The 15623-nt window shown below is 38.5% G+C and overlaps 1 long non-coding RNA gene across 1 annotated transcript; it reads right to left on the bottom strand.

The window, feature by feature from the left end:
* Positions 1–5065: 5065 nt before the first annotated feature.
* LOC140846693 (uncharacterized) lies at positions 5066–14435 on the bottom strand. Its single transcript, XR_012126074.1, has 3 exons — positions 14215–14435; positions 6035–6213; positions 5066–5230 (listed from the first exon to the last, which is right to left on the bottom strand). It is a non-coding gene; the product is annotated as an uncharacterized lncRNA (long non-coding RNA).
* Positions 14436–15623: the final 1188 nt, after the last annotated feature.

The following is a 15623-nucleotide window of genomic DNA, read 5'->3' on the forward strand; positions in this document are numbered from 1 at the left end:
AAAACAAATAGGAAAAAATATTGTTCATATTATAACCTGAGAAACAGTTGCTATAATAGATTAAAACATATTTGTTTATTTAACAGTTTTATAATTTGGGTTTTTTTTTTTTTCACCTCTGGACCCCCTTCACCCACTTTGCCCACCACCCTGACCCTGCCTCTGGCAACTACCAATCTGTTCTCTGTATCTATGAGCTCAGTTTTTTTGTTTTTATTTTTTCTAGATTCCACATATAAGTGAGATCATATAGTCCTAGTCTTTCTCTGACTTATTTCACTTAGCATTATGCCCCAAGATACACCCATGTCACAAATGGAAAGATTTTCTTCTTTTTTATGGCTGAATAATATTCCTCTGTGTGTGTGTGTGTGTGTGTGTGTGTGTGTGCGCGCACCACATTTTCTTTATTTCATTCATCAGCGGACAGTGAGGTTGTTTCCATGATTTGGCTATTATAAATAGTGTTGCAATGAACAAGGGGGTACATACATCTTTTCAAGTTAGGGTTTCCATTTTCTTTGAATAAACACCCAGAAGTGCATTATCTGGATCATATGGTTGTTCTATTTGTAAAATTTTTTGAGGAACCTTCACAGTGGTTTTCCATAGTGGCTGTACCACTTAAACATTCCCACCAACAGTGCACAAGGTTCCCTTTTCTCCACATCCTCACCAGCATTTGCTATCTCTTGTCTTTTTGATAATAGCCATGCTAACAGGTGTGTGGTGGTATTTCATTGTGGTTTTGATTTGCGTTTTCCTGATTTGTGGTGCTGAGCATCTTTTCATGCGTCTGTTGGCCATCTGTATATCTTCTTTGGGAAATGTTTATTCAGATCCTCTGACCATTAAAAACATTTTTTTTGTTCATTTTTTACTGTTGAGTTGTATGAGTTCTTTATATATTTTGGATATTAGCCCCTTATCAGATACGTGATTTGAAAATATTTTCTCCCATTCAGTTGGTTGCCTTTTCATTTTGTTGATGGTTTCTTTTGCTATGTAGAAGCTTTCTGGTTTGATGTCATCCCACTTGTTTATTTTTGTTTTTGTTGTGTTTGCTTTTGGTGGTCAAATCCAAAATTCAATTTAACCAATTTTACTACCTGGTTTTGTTCTCCCAGCAATAGGTTGAAACTAATGAGGCTTTAGTCTCAGGGATAGGTCAAGCACTAGAATCGCATTGGCGTCCAGCAGTCTGTAGGTCTGTAATCCACCATCATCTCTGTCTCCACCCAGAGCACTGGGCAGAGCTCTTTATATAGTGACTCAGTCAATAATAGCTTATTGCCTACAGGTATGAAAGCAGTAGCCTAGCAGCAGGCCAGTTACATCATCAAGTAGTTTTGGTTCAGGTGAGGATCCTGGCCATAGGAACCTTCACTTTATCCACAATCATATTCTCAGAGGAGTTAATCTATCATATCTAACTTTCTCCTGTATACCGCTGTTCCATTCATTTAACAATAAAAGGAGGTTGGCAGGAGACAAGTCATCGGCATATTGCTCTTTAAAATACAAATTAAAAACTGGAGGCAACAAAATCAAATATAATACCCTGCCTACATGTCAAATCATGAGCTCTTTCATTCATTCATTCAACAAATATGTATTGAGTTCCACTGTGAATCAATGATGCATTTGTATTAGCTACATAGAAGTGAGTTATATCTGTCTCTAGGAATCATAGGCCAGTGGGCACATGGACAATAAGGAGTATCTCACCAAGTGTCTCACTTGAGGGTTTCAGCCCTGGGCAAGTTCACTATGGATTCAATGTGACCAAAGAAATGACAGTAGAATGTTCTTGGGGTGAAAGGATTATACCCAACTTATTTCCATGGTGGCAGGTCAATCACTAGAATGCCGTCCACTCAGAGTGAGTCTGCATGCAGCAAGCCGGTCTCTGCCTCTGGGCCTCTCTACCCCTGCAGCCATCTCAATCTCTGTCCTGGGTGCTGCCACCACTCCAGTCTCATCTCTGCTCTCTTGCAGCCTTGCAGCCATGCACCATATCACCCAGAGCACTGAATAAGAGCTCTTTATATAGAGTCAATAACAACATATTGCCCACATGTGTGTAGTGACCTAGCCAATCAGGGCCAGGTGAGAATCCTGGCCACAGGAACCTTCACTTTATCCACAGAAGTGCTCCCTGAGGTACTGAGAGTTAACACCTGAAGGCTAAGAAAGGTTAGCCTGGTGAACAGCCAGGGAAGAGACTGCAGACAGAAAAATAGTAAGTGCAAAGGTTCTGAAGCAGCAGAGCACACGTGGTGCTGGAAGACCCAGGGCAGAGGACAAGAGGGAACATGGTTTAAAGTGGATGGGAATGGAAAGCAGGTTCATGTCTTGATGTCCAAGATAAGGAATTTAGATTTTATTCCAAGAGTAGTGGCAAGCCATTGAAGAACTGTCAGCAGAAATGTGGCATGATCCAACTCATGTTTTGAGAGGATCATTTTGAAACTGTGTAGATAATGGATTGAAGCTGCATTTAAGAAAGAGGGAAACTATTGCAAGTCATCCAGGCAAGAAATGATAATGGTTTGAATTAAACAGTAGCAGGGAAAGGGAAGGAAGTGGGCAGATTCAAAATGAAGTTTGGAAGTAGAACCCATGGAAGTTACTTATGGTTTGGATGTGAGATAGTAAGGAAAAGGGAAAAATAAAGAACAACTCTACCTTCAGCAAACTGAGGTGCTGGCAGTGCCATTCTCTGAAACAGTGGCAGCTGAGAAAGTAACAGTTATAATCACTGAATGTTGTGAGTCGTCCAAATTATCAGATGGATATAACCCTGGACTCTGTGGGCAGATCTGAGCTACAGATAAAACTCAGGAAATCATAAGCCTAAAGCTATTTTTTAAAGCCAAGAATGATTCACCTTGTAAGATAGCCTAGAGTTGTGCTGTCCAATATGGTAACCACTCACTATGTGTGGTAATTTACATTAAATAAAATTAGACATTTGATTCTTCAGCTGCACCAGCCACATTTCTCAGTTGCCATATGGCTACTGCATTTGGACAAGTGCATAGATGGAACATTTCCATCCTCACAGAAATTTCTAGTGGATAGTGTTGGGATAGAGAGAGAAAAAAAAGGGAACCTGGTTTGGATTCCTTACTTGTAGTTACAGCAGGAGGATGTGACAGAGGAGATGAGACCTAGTGGTCAGATAGGTAGAAAACCAGGCTCCACCTGGGTAGTCACAGAAGAGAAGGAGTCCCAGAAGCCAAAACTCGAAATTGCAAGATAAGGAGGAAGGTCAACATCTTCGCATGCTGCTGAGGAATTAAGATGAGGACAAAAAAGTGTCCATTGCATCTGGCAACATCGAAACCATCAGAGACCATGACACAAGCTGCTTCTGCAGTGTGGTGGGGCTCTCCCAGGCAGGTTGGAATGGGCTGAGAGCCCATGGGAAGCAAGGAGTTGGAGACACCATGTCTATTCTACTCCATGGATAATATAAAGTTGATTTACAGTGTAAATAAGAGTCTATGTGCTTGATTAAAAACTATATTGAGAACTTCAGATTTCTTCCAGGGAAACTTGCCTTGGTGATAGGATTGCCAGAGTTAGCAAATAATATAGAGGATGCCCTGTAAAATTTGAAATAACATAAATAACAAGTAAATTTTGAGTGTAAGTATGTTCCAAACAGTGCATGGAATAAATACAAAAATTATTCATTGTTCATCTGAAATTCAAATTTAACTAGATGTCCTTTATTTTATCTGACATTCCTACTTGGTGGGAATATTATAACTTAATTTCATTCTCATTCAAAATATGGAAATGACATTTGATGAGCTAAGAAGTTAAAAATCTCTTTACATAAAATGATTTGGTTGCTGAATGTTCACAAGGAAATAGTATTTATTTTAACCATGTAGTCTACTTAATGGGAGAGAATAAATATGTTTTTCTCATCCTTTACATACGTCATAGATAAACTTTAAGATTTTAAAAAGCCAAAGATCACCCTTTAACATTTCTATTTACAAACCACACTGGACAGACCACCAGAGCCCCTACCACTAACCTCTCCTGCTTAGAGCCACTCTCAATTCATTTCCATACCACTTGATTAAAGTCAAAGAGCATTCTTCATATCCTCCTACAGTAACGGATTTTCTAGTAATCCCCCCATTAGAGCTGCATCTTCTGGTCCTCTCAGGCAGCTGAGCTACCCATCCAACATTGTGCTTTATGGTTTGTCTGATAAATCTTTCTAGACATGAGGCATTCCAGAGCTGTGGGCAGGGGGAGAAGAGATTAAAGAAGCCCCTCTGAGACCTCAGCCACCTGTGACTCTCCCGACCGCTGGACCAGAAGGGCACTCTTAAATAAAAATGCCACCTGGTTGCTGATGGAGGCCCCTGCCTGTGGAAAATAGACATTTTCTTTTCTAATGCCTCCTTGAGGGCAAGGTTTTAAAAACCCCAATTGAAAAAAAACCTGCCTTGAAATGACCTAATTTACTAGACTATATTACTGATCCAGGTTTCCATAAACCACCTGAATTCCTTCTCTTAACCACTGTGAGCACTATGCTTTTAAAGATGTTTTCTGGATATTGCCAAGATGTAGCAATAAAATCCCTTAATTTAAGTCCACCCAGAATCGTGACACGGGAAAGCCACGTGCAGAAGTGATCTATGCTGTCTCTGTCTGCAGGCTTCTGAACAGAAGCCATTTCTTTCTGCTCTGGGTGTTACTATCCTTATTGCAAGAATATTATGGTCATCATGGAGCTCTGACAGGGACTTTGAAAATAATGGTACAACCTTATGTTTTGGTTTTGCAATTAAAAAAAATTCCAGGTTAAGCTCAGAGAATATATCTGCAAAAATTATAGAAAAAAATCATGAGGTAGTCAAGAGAATGCATTCCTTCAGCACCTATAAGTTAAGCGCTCACCATAAGAATTATACAGAGAGGCATAAAACATGGTCTGTGCATTCAAGAGATCTAGTAAATGAGAGAAAGAAGACACACCAAACAGCATGTTAAAGAGCAGCTAAGGCTACATTACCACATGCATTATGACATTTTTTACATTTAGAAATATAATGATGTTTCTAAGAATTTTTCCTCGCGAATTTTAGGATTGTTGAAAACATTAAAATTGTGCATGTTGAATTTGTCTCTGCAGCTGGAGGAGCTGGGCAAGGGGCCTTCTGCCAAGCGAAGGATCAAGGGGGCAGTCAGGACAGTCCTACGACAGAGGCAGAGAGGGGAGAGATGAGCAACATTCTCCATGAATATTTTACTCATCGTTAATCTTTTCTTATAAACATATTTTCCTCAAGAGTATTTTCTTTTCAAGATGTTCTTCAAAAACTCTTCATATACACAAAATTACTTCATAAGTAACATTTTCCATGAAATATTCTTTATGGAAACATTTTTCATGAATATGAATATATCCAGTGACTATGTTCATTAACATAATCTTCTTGATTATGGATATTTTAATACACTCATAAGAAGAACATGCTTAAAAGAATGAATCGGATATTATTCCTATTTATAAGGAATCTATATTTTGAAGATAGTCATGAACATACTTAAGACCATTTATTCATGCAAGTCATTGAGCACCTGCAGTGTGCTGGGCCCTATTCTAGATCCTGACCATAAAGTGATAGGAGGACAGGGACAGTCCTTGCTCCATAGAGCTTACATTTCTGTGTGACAAATATGTTCTCAATAATAGGGGAAATGTTATGTGTATTTTTATAACTAGGAAACATTAGTGAAGAATGTAAATTAGACCCCCATTTTCCCCATCTCCACTGGTTAATGCTCCCCGTCGTCCCCAGCAAATAACCTCCTTTCTGCCCAACTCCATTGATATTTGAGGCAGAGACAAATTGAATATTCCTCAAGATGATTTATTTTATAAACATAAATGAAAACTAACCTCCCAGAGTTTCATAGAAATCCTCAAAACTTAAAAAACAAAACCCATCCCATCTAAGAGTAATTACTCTAAGCTTTATAAATAAAGAACACAAACTCAGAGAAATGGCTATTTGGGAAAGTGGCTTCCAATGAACATCCTTCATGAAGGCATTCACTCCCACGGTTCTGCCATCTTGCACTGGACTTGCCCTCCGCACCATCGGCCACTTGGGTAGAGTCCCTTTATTCTCACATCACAAGATGCTGCAGTGTAGTTACTTTTATCGTCCCCATCTGGAGATTTACAGAAACAGATTGAAAGAAGTTAAGTAACTTGTTTAAGTCACAAAATGGTAAGGTGGGGCTTAAATCTGGCTCTCTCCATACCCAAGACTTTGCTCTTACCATGATTTATACTGGAGCTAGGATAAGAAGGGGGTAATATTGCTCTGCCTTGCACTCATCACACCTTGAGGTGTCTTAGGTGAGGTATTAGTAATGTGAAACATATTCAGAAAATAATGAGGAGGATGAGAAAAATGAAAACATTTAGTTGTTTAATGTATTAGGGTTCTCTAGAGAAACAGACCAATAGGTTATATATCTAGATGGGGATTTTTACATATATATTATACAATATACATAAGTTACATATATACTATATACTGTAACATATTTTACACACACATACAGAAGAGAGAGAGAGGGGTGGGGGAATTTTAAGGAATTGGCTCACAAGATTGTGGGGTCTGGCAAGTGAGAATTCTGTAGGGCAGGCCCACAGCCTAGAAATGTGTCAAATCTTGAGTTCAAATTCCACAGGGAAGCAGGCTAGAATTTCAGATAGAATTTCTACATTACAGTTTTGAGGTAGAATTTCTTCTTCTGGCAACCTTAATCTTTCCTATTATGGCCTTCAACTGATTAGATGAGGTCCATCCCCATAATGGTGGATCATCTGCTTTACTCAAAGTCTACTGATGTACATATTCATCACATTTATAAACACTTTCACAGAAACATCTAGAATAATGTGTGACCAAACAACTGGGGACCACAGTCCAGCAAAGTTTACTCATAAATTTAACTATCACACTTGATAAAGATGGATTAAATGAACCAGGAATATTTACCTAGAGGAAAAAACTCAGATGGGACATGATAAAGTCTAGAAATATTTAGACAGAGATGGGATTAAGTACTTTAGTGTGGAGTTTAGGAGCATGGTCTTCAGACAGAAATGAAAATAGTGAGCATGGGAAAGAATGCTGCTGGGCTCACACAGCTCTTTTATGGTATCTGGAATTTGAACCCAGCACTTTTGTGCACTGTGAAGATGGGGAAGCAGTTCCTTCTGTGGGACGATTTGAGAGCTTCAGTTCCTTCCCCTCAAGGTACCTAAAATCTCTCTTCAGGGACACATGATCTAAATAATTTGGAAGACTTGTACAGGAACATAGGAAATACATGCTTTGCAATCTGAAATAAGAGGGAAGATGAGCCGGAACACAGAAGACAGTGCAGCAGTTTGCTTAGAAGCACCCCACTGACGGTACAGAGGAAAAGACTGGAGAAAAATGCATCAGGTTGAGCAAAAAAGTTTTGCCATCATAGAACCTTTTCCATAGGCCTTGGAATCCACAGATCAAGCTAAATTCTCTGAAAATGGGACTCCGCACATCTTTAGACTAAAGATAGGAGGTGAGACTACAATGTTGCAAATATCGATGCCTATCACACACCTCGTGTTTTGTATTCCTTCATGATTCATTCAGGACAAAAGTTCAGTTCAAGCTTACAAACTCCCTAGCTGTAAAACATAGTTTAGAATACTCATATTATGAAGTTTACAATTAGCATAATTTAGATTAGGCAAGATTATGCATTACAGAACTAAAACATATTTTATATGGAGAAGAACAAAGGACTAATCTGAAAAGTTATTAGAAAAGGCTTTGTCTACTTTTCAGAGTGGTAAATATACCACAGCAATCTGTAATCCGTACTCTGCTACTAGCTATTTGGTAACTAATGATATTCTTTTGCACTCTGCAATGATGGTAGAAAATACTGGAAACATACCTATGATTGTCAGTTATGGCCAGGAGACCCTGGAGATTCAGTTCTCCAGTGAGAACAAGTCACCTTTAGTCTGAAATATTATATGAGGCATTTAGTAAATGCGAAGGGGGTAGCAAGTGGTGAGAGAATAGTACATGTTATCAGTGACTTGTATCAGTTGTGCAAATGCCATGAAAATAATTTCAAGGTGATTTTTCAGATATTTGTAATAGGTTATAAATCAAAACTGATTGCTGTCTGGTAACATCATGCACTTCACCTTGAATTTCTAGAGTGTCTTTGGACTGTAAATATAAAAGTTGTTCTCAAAAATATAAGTATGTCTAAATAATTCAACAAAGAATGGAAAAAAAACTAGTTTGAACCCCCACAATTACCTTTTATTCTTTAAATGTTCTCCAGGGGAAATTCTAAATGAAGAAATCTATTCTACAATATGGAAATAGAGTAAGGGATGAATTCTCCATTTTTCATTGGGCATTTGCAATGTGGGCTACCCCACTACACTGTAGGATTCAATAGACAGCAGAAATATTTGTGAAATAGGAACACCTCTGAATGCTGCATTCACAGCTCTTTGGCCCCTAAGGAATTCTGGCATCATTCCTGTTAGAGTCTACTTTCCACAACCACTCAGTCAGCTGCAGGGCCATAGATACTCCAGGTAGTGAGATGCTCCCAGGAAGGGGTTAGATTTATTTTAAGGAATTGCCTGTGATTATGGGGGCTGGCAAGTCTGAAATCTGCAGAGAAGGCTGCCAGGCTGGAAACTCTGCAGGATTTGATGCTAAAGCCTTGAGGAAGAATCCTTTCTTCTTCGCAAAATCTCAGATTTTGCCTTTAGGACCTTCAACTAATTAGACGAGACCCACCATACTCTGGAAGTTGACCTTCTTAAAGTTAGCTGATTGTAAATGTTAATCATATCTGCAAACTACCTTCTCAGCACATCCAGCTTAATGTTTGACTGAACAACTGTGCACCAGAGCCTAGCCCATGACATTTGCACCATCACAGGGTCAGAGGCTGAGGCCCTCGGCTCCCTGTCCTGCTGTGCCGACTGTCTGGAACACTCACAGGTGCTGTGGTCATAGGGGCTCCCTGAACACCCCACCGGTTCTTGCTCAGCTCCCTTTCCACCTCCCTTCTATCACGGTGGCGTGGTGCCTTTTCTTCACGGAAATCTTATTTTCTTCATGGAAATTAATTGTTTTACTTTCCATTTCTCTGTTGCACTAGAACGTAAATTTCATTATAGCAGGTTCATGACTACCACTTGCCCACATCAAAACCAGTACTGGTACATAGTAGGCATTCAATAAATATTTATACAATTAATTAATAGAGCCAATGAGGCAGGTTGCTCATTCTCTTGTTAAATAGCTCATTTATGAGAAACTCATGAAAATGTTGTTGCTGATGCTAAGCTGAAATCACCCCTATCTGAAAAACCATCCGTTTGTCTTAGATTTATCTTTGGACCACCCAAAATATTATGTTCCTCATTCTCTAGCTCTAAGCATTTGAATACAGTTTTCTTGTCTCTTATTAGTCATACCTAATCCAGGCTAGGTCTTCCATAACTTAATTTGTACCCAATCAAAAGTTCTCTGTCTTAGCACGAGCCTGCCAGAATGGAACACATTATTCTGGGTGTTTTACAAGCAGCACCAGTAGCAAGACTGCCACTTCCAAGACTAGACATTTTAACTCTATTAATTTAACCAAGCAGATCATTATCATTTTCAGAATTCATATCACACCCCTTAACACACATAAACATCCCTGTTTAATGGTGTGTAGTCATATACCAAATACTGTCTGTGCTTACCAGAGTGCAACCCTTGCATGGGATTAAAAAAATGTATCTATGTCAAGTTTATAATCCAAGAAGAAAAAAGGTTACACATGATCAGAATTTTCAGAATTGGAAGAAACTTTAGACAGCAACTAGTTTTATCTTCTCAGTCTATAGAAAAGACAGTGGGGCCCAGAGCAGCTAGTGATGAAATGATAATGAACAAGACAGAACAGAGTGTAACCGAGTGGATTAATCATGTGGTGCAGACAGTGAGAGCAGTAAGAGATTCAGAGAGAGAAGAAAATTAGTGACACTTTGAGTTGCTGATGACACAGATGTTAGCCTGGGCCTTGGAGTGTGGAGAGAATTTGTTAGATGGAAAACAGAGATGGCATTTGGGAAACCGAACCCCTCAGAGGTCATAAGACAGGACAGAGTATGGTATGTTCTTGAGACAAACTCACAAGAATGAATGGTATTTATACAAAATACCAATACATTATATAACATATAATTAATCAAATAAATAATAAATGGACTTTGTAAATGTAAAATTACAGAAAGCCTAGACCAAGGGGAACCCTTAGCAGACACCAGATATTATGAAGTACAATTTATGGATAATTCTAATGTAAATATCAAAAATATGCTGCAAGTAGTAATAACTAACCATACATCAAAAAAATGGATGTCTCACTGTGCTATTAGATATTTTTCTTCTAAAGCCCTAAAAGTACTAGAGCTTAGCCACAGTGCAATAAACATGGTAGGAAAATATGTGTTTAGTAAAGAAGAAAGTGATTCACAGACGGGAATTTGGGTCTCTAAGTTTTCTTCTGACTTTGTTCTCTGTATTGTCATAGCATGATCTGAAAAAAAGGGGGAAGGAGGGAAGGAAGGAAGGAAGGAAGGAAGGAAGGAAGGATGGAAGGAAAGGAGGGAGGGAGGGAGGGAGGGAGGGAAGAAGTTTATAAAAAACAGCATCTGCATTTACTCTTTGGATTCAGAAAATTCACAAGCCACACTGGTCTTGACTTTGGACTGGAGCAATGTAGTCCCATGAAAATACCTCTGAATCCAGAATCAGAAAAGTTGTGTATTTATTGTCTTCAAAATTGACATTTGCCTTAGATTAAGTCATGTAATCACCCTGAACTTCCTCATCAGTAAAGTAGAGGTAGAATTGTTGTAGGATCAGCGATGGCAATATGTGAGAAAGTACTTTACTTGTTCAACAAATAGGTTTGGAGCTCCTACTGTGAGTTAGACACTGTCCGGCACTGGAGAAAGAGCAGGTACCAGCTCAAACTCCTGTTCTTGATGAATTTATCTTCTAGTTATGGAGACTGACTATACAAAAGATCTCAATGAGAAAATATATAGTATGGCACATAGTGAAGTGCTACGGAAGAAAAATCAAGCAGACAAGGGGAATTAGAAGGTGTACGTTTGAAGGAAATCTAAATAGAAAGTTCAGGGGATACCTCATTAAGGACAGGACCTTTGGGTAAAAGTCTGCAGAAAATGCAAGGCTGGCCATGTGGTTAGGGGGTAGGAGCAGTCCAGCAGAGGAAACAACCAGTGTTCAGCACATCTGGAAGCCAGTTCTCTGTAGCCAGGTGAGTGAAGCCAGGTGAGTGAATGGCTTGCAGTAGAGGTAAGGCAGGGCCTTGTAGGTCCAAATAAGAGCTGTCTTCCATTTGAAGTGACATAGGAAAATGCTGATGGGTTCTGATCTGATGTGCACTTGAATGGAATCACTCTGGCTGATGTGTTGGGAATAGACTGAGGAGGGCTAAGTGTAGAAGCATGGGGTCTAGGTAGAAGGTCCTGGCAATCAAGCAGGTGAGAGGTGATGGTTGGCTGGGACTAGGGTTTGGGGCAGCAGGGGTGGTCGGACGTGGTTGGCTTAGGGCATATTACAATGGGAAAGCCTGTGGGTTTTGTTAATGAATGAGAGAAGATTCAAGGATATCACATCAAATACTTGATCCAACAGGTGAAATCATGGAGTTGCCATTGATTGCCATAACTGAAGTGGGGGAGGCTGAGGGAGGAGCAGGCTTGGAAAGTGGGGAAGGAGAGAGCTTTAAAGAGCTCAGTTTTGAACATTCTATGTTCAAATTATTAGATTTTTAAGTGAATTATAGAGTGGGCAGTTGGATATGAGTCTATAAAGTTCAGGATGGAGACACAGACTTGGAGATACTAATTTGAGAATCAGCATGCAATAATATTTGGCATTTGCAGATAGTAAAATGCTCTTCAAGTATAAAACGTCGCTACCTAGCAATTACTCATGAATATAACACAGCAGCAATCATTGGCCCACTAACCCCTATGTATGGAACAGCAAAGATTCTTTTTAAAGATATTTTTGAGGCAACACAGTTTTTTCTTTTTGGAGAATAGGGCATATGCAAGTGTTCAGTTTTTCTGGTTCTACTCCTCAACTATTTTCTTGCTGATCTTAAATACTAAGTTCAGAAGTTCTCAACTTATTTTAAGCTTGCAAAATACTGTCAATTGGAAGTTCTCAGATGGCCATATAATAACATCTTCAAGAATGCTTATCTTCCTGGGAACTGAGAAGCTCCAAGGTGAAATGCACAGTTTTAAGGAAGCATGAAGCTGCCAGATCAGCCATTGTTGTGACAGCCATCATGTACTGAAGGATACACTGCCAATCTTTGATAAGAAACATGCTGGTAGTTTAAAAATACACACACTTTTGAACACTCCATCATACAACAAGAATTAGAAGAAACCTCTAAGATTTAACCATTGAAAAGTTGATTATTTGAATATAAAACAATTTATGGAAAATGCAAGGATGATGCTATATGGGGGAATCCAAAGAATAATGGTTATATTAAACCACAAAATTGATACTCTGTTGAGGATTAGAATATATATTTTGCAATAATATTGTAATAATTTTGTGTGGTTAAAACTGGTAACCACCTTACAGTGGTGAGCATTTTATAATGTTAGTACTCAATTATATTGTACACTTTAAACTATTGCACTATTATGTCAACTATACATCAATACAAAAATTAAGCTATGTAAACTTAAATAAAATTATATTTTAAAGCAAAGGTAATAAACACTCAAACTGCAAAAAAGAAAATACATATTTTCCATTTTGCTGCTACATATCTACATGCCAATCCATAAAAATACAAATGGAAATACTCAGGCTCATAAAATACAAAATTGTTCTGAAATATTTGGAGTATCAATACTTAAAAATAAATTTCTGAATTTCAACTTCTGGAAATGGTGGAGTGGTTTGTATTGGACTAACTCTCCTTCAGGTAACAATTATAAACTCTGGATAAATACAAAGTTTAGCTATCTGAAGGTTCTGGGAAAAACCACCAAATTTAGGTAGACAGAGGAAGGGATTTGACCTTTGAGAAAAAGGAACCACACTGGCTGCTGGTCTTGCTTATAAAGCTTCTCTCCTGTGAGCACAGCCCAGTCCACACCAATGGAGCAGCTAGAACTAGTGTGCAATGCTCTGGCGTTTGGGGCTTGGCAAAGGATAGATTCAGCAGCTGGAAATTGATAGGAGAGTCTTGGAAAAGACAAAGCCACAGACAGAAAGCCCCAAATCTGTGCATAAACTCACTTTAAAATCTGCCTGACCCCTGAACTCTGCACAGACAAGACTCCAGGGAGCCTAGGGGAGAGGAACAGCTAGGAAGCTGCAAAAGCAGAGCAACAAACTCCTCTTCTGCCCACTGCAAGGGAGACTGAATTTGGAGTTTGTGTCTCACCAAGTTGAAAGAATCTGGTAAACACACTAGGCTTTCCTTAAAAACCCTAGAAGGGCCATAGGGAGTAAGGGTTATATCCTAGGTCTAAGGAATTTACTCTACATCTTATGGCAAAACTAAAACAAACCCATCCTTAAAAGTCTAATACAAACAGCCACAAGTTCAATATAAGTAGCTGGTAATGTAACTGACTACTTAAAATTGGCAGTTTATTTCCTAAAACTGGTGGAAAACATCAACGGACAGATTCAAAAAGCTGGGTGCATCTCAGAAAGATAAATATAAAGAAAATCTCACCTAGGATCATCTTCATCAAACAGCTGACAAATCAAGAGTAAAGAGAAAGAGCTTAAAATCTTCAGATAAATAAGGGAAAATGATATGCACAACTTCTGATTTCTCACCAGATATAATGAAGGGACAGAATAACATCTTCAAAGTTGTGAAAGGAAAGAAGTGTCAACACAGAATTCCATATCCAGTTGAAATGTTTTTCAAAAATGAGAGCGCGATAAAAACATAACCTGCAGCAATCAAAAGGGAAGTAAGGAACTACTATGAACACCTGGAAGCCAATAAATTAAACAACTGAGTTGAAATGAGAAATTTCCTAGGAAAAAAACTTACCAAAATTGATGCAAAAGGAAATAAAAACTATAAATAACCCTATGATTACTGAAGGAGATTCATAGCAGTGAATGTTTACAGTATTCAAATTTCAAACATATTTCAGCTAATCCCAAGATGATTCACTGAAAAGCCAGACAACATAAAGAATTCCTTGGAATCTGTATTGTGACCTAACAGACTCCCCATTACTATAGGAAATGCAACCAGGCAGCCATTACATTTTGAAAGCTAATTTTATTTTTTTTCCAAAACTACTTTTAATTTTGTGCCCCATAGTATAATAAGCTTATCAGCCGTAGGATACCCTTCCCTATATCTGATTCCCACTACCCTGAGGCAAATACTTTCAAATCTTTCAAGCATTTCTCCTGGCAGCTATTTCTTCCTTCTACCATCATCCTGGGAGTTTTTTCCTCTGTCCTGTGTTAGATCCTCTTTATCTAGGATCTTATATCTTCTTTCTCTATTTATCTCTCTTTTTGGTGGATCACATTCCAAGAGCATACTGAGAAAGGAAGTATATATGGGTGGGTTCATAGAAGAAAAAGCATACATCTCAAATTTGCAGGATGGCTTGAGGGTCACATTCAATGTAGAAATCAGTTTTTCCTCAGATGTTGAAGGCATTGCTCTGGTTTTCATTTGCTCAGATATTTTCCCCATTTCCAGCATTAGCTACCACTGTGATTCCTCATCATATGTGTGTGACCTGCTTTTTATCTTTGGAAGCTTTTAGATCTCCCATTTATGACTGTTTTTGAAATTTCACAGTGATATTATGCCTTTGGGTTTCCCCCTATTCTTTGGGCATTCGGTGATTCTTTCAATCTGAAAACAAGTGTCCTTCAGTTCTGTATTATTCTTGCATTATTTCTTTGATTTTTGATCCCGTTTCCTCTCTTCTTTCTTCTCTACATTCATTAGTTAGACTGGAGACCTGATCCTTTTATTTTATAAACTTTTCTTTCCTGTTTATTTTTTTCATTACATGGTCTTGTGTTCCAATGTCCAGTTTTTCTTAAATTTATCTTCAACTATTCTATTAATTTATTTTAGCTTTCAGCTATGCTAGTTTTATTCTCTCCGAGTTCTTCACTGTTCCTTGAATATTACTTACTCTTATAGAATCCTTTTCCTGTTGAATGGATACCATGTATTCTCTTTCTGTCTCAGAGAATATTAATTATAGTTTTGGTTTGTTGTGCCTTTTTTTTTCTTTTCAATGTTCCCTGCATTGTTTATGTTTGCATAAGTCACAGAATTCCCGCAAGTGTCTCACATTCCTTATTTGGATGAGGCTTGCCAGCTAGGGGACTCAACTGTTGCTATCTGCAGGGTTTTTCCTTGTTCTAATCCACTTTCCCAGAGAACCTTTTACCTATGACATAAACCAGGACGCCGTCTTT

The sequence above is a fragment of the Manis javanica genome, chromosome 16 (assembly GCF_040802235.1).
Source record: "Manis javanica isolate MJ-LG chromosome 16, MJ_LKY, whole genome shotgun sequence".
Classification (NCBI taxonomy): Eukaryota; Metazoa; Chordata; class Mammalia; order Pholidota; family Manidae; genus Manis; species Manis javanica.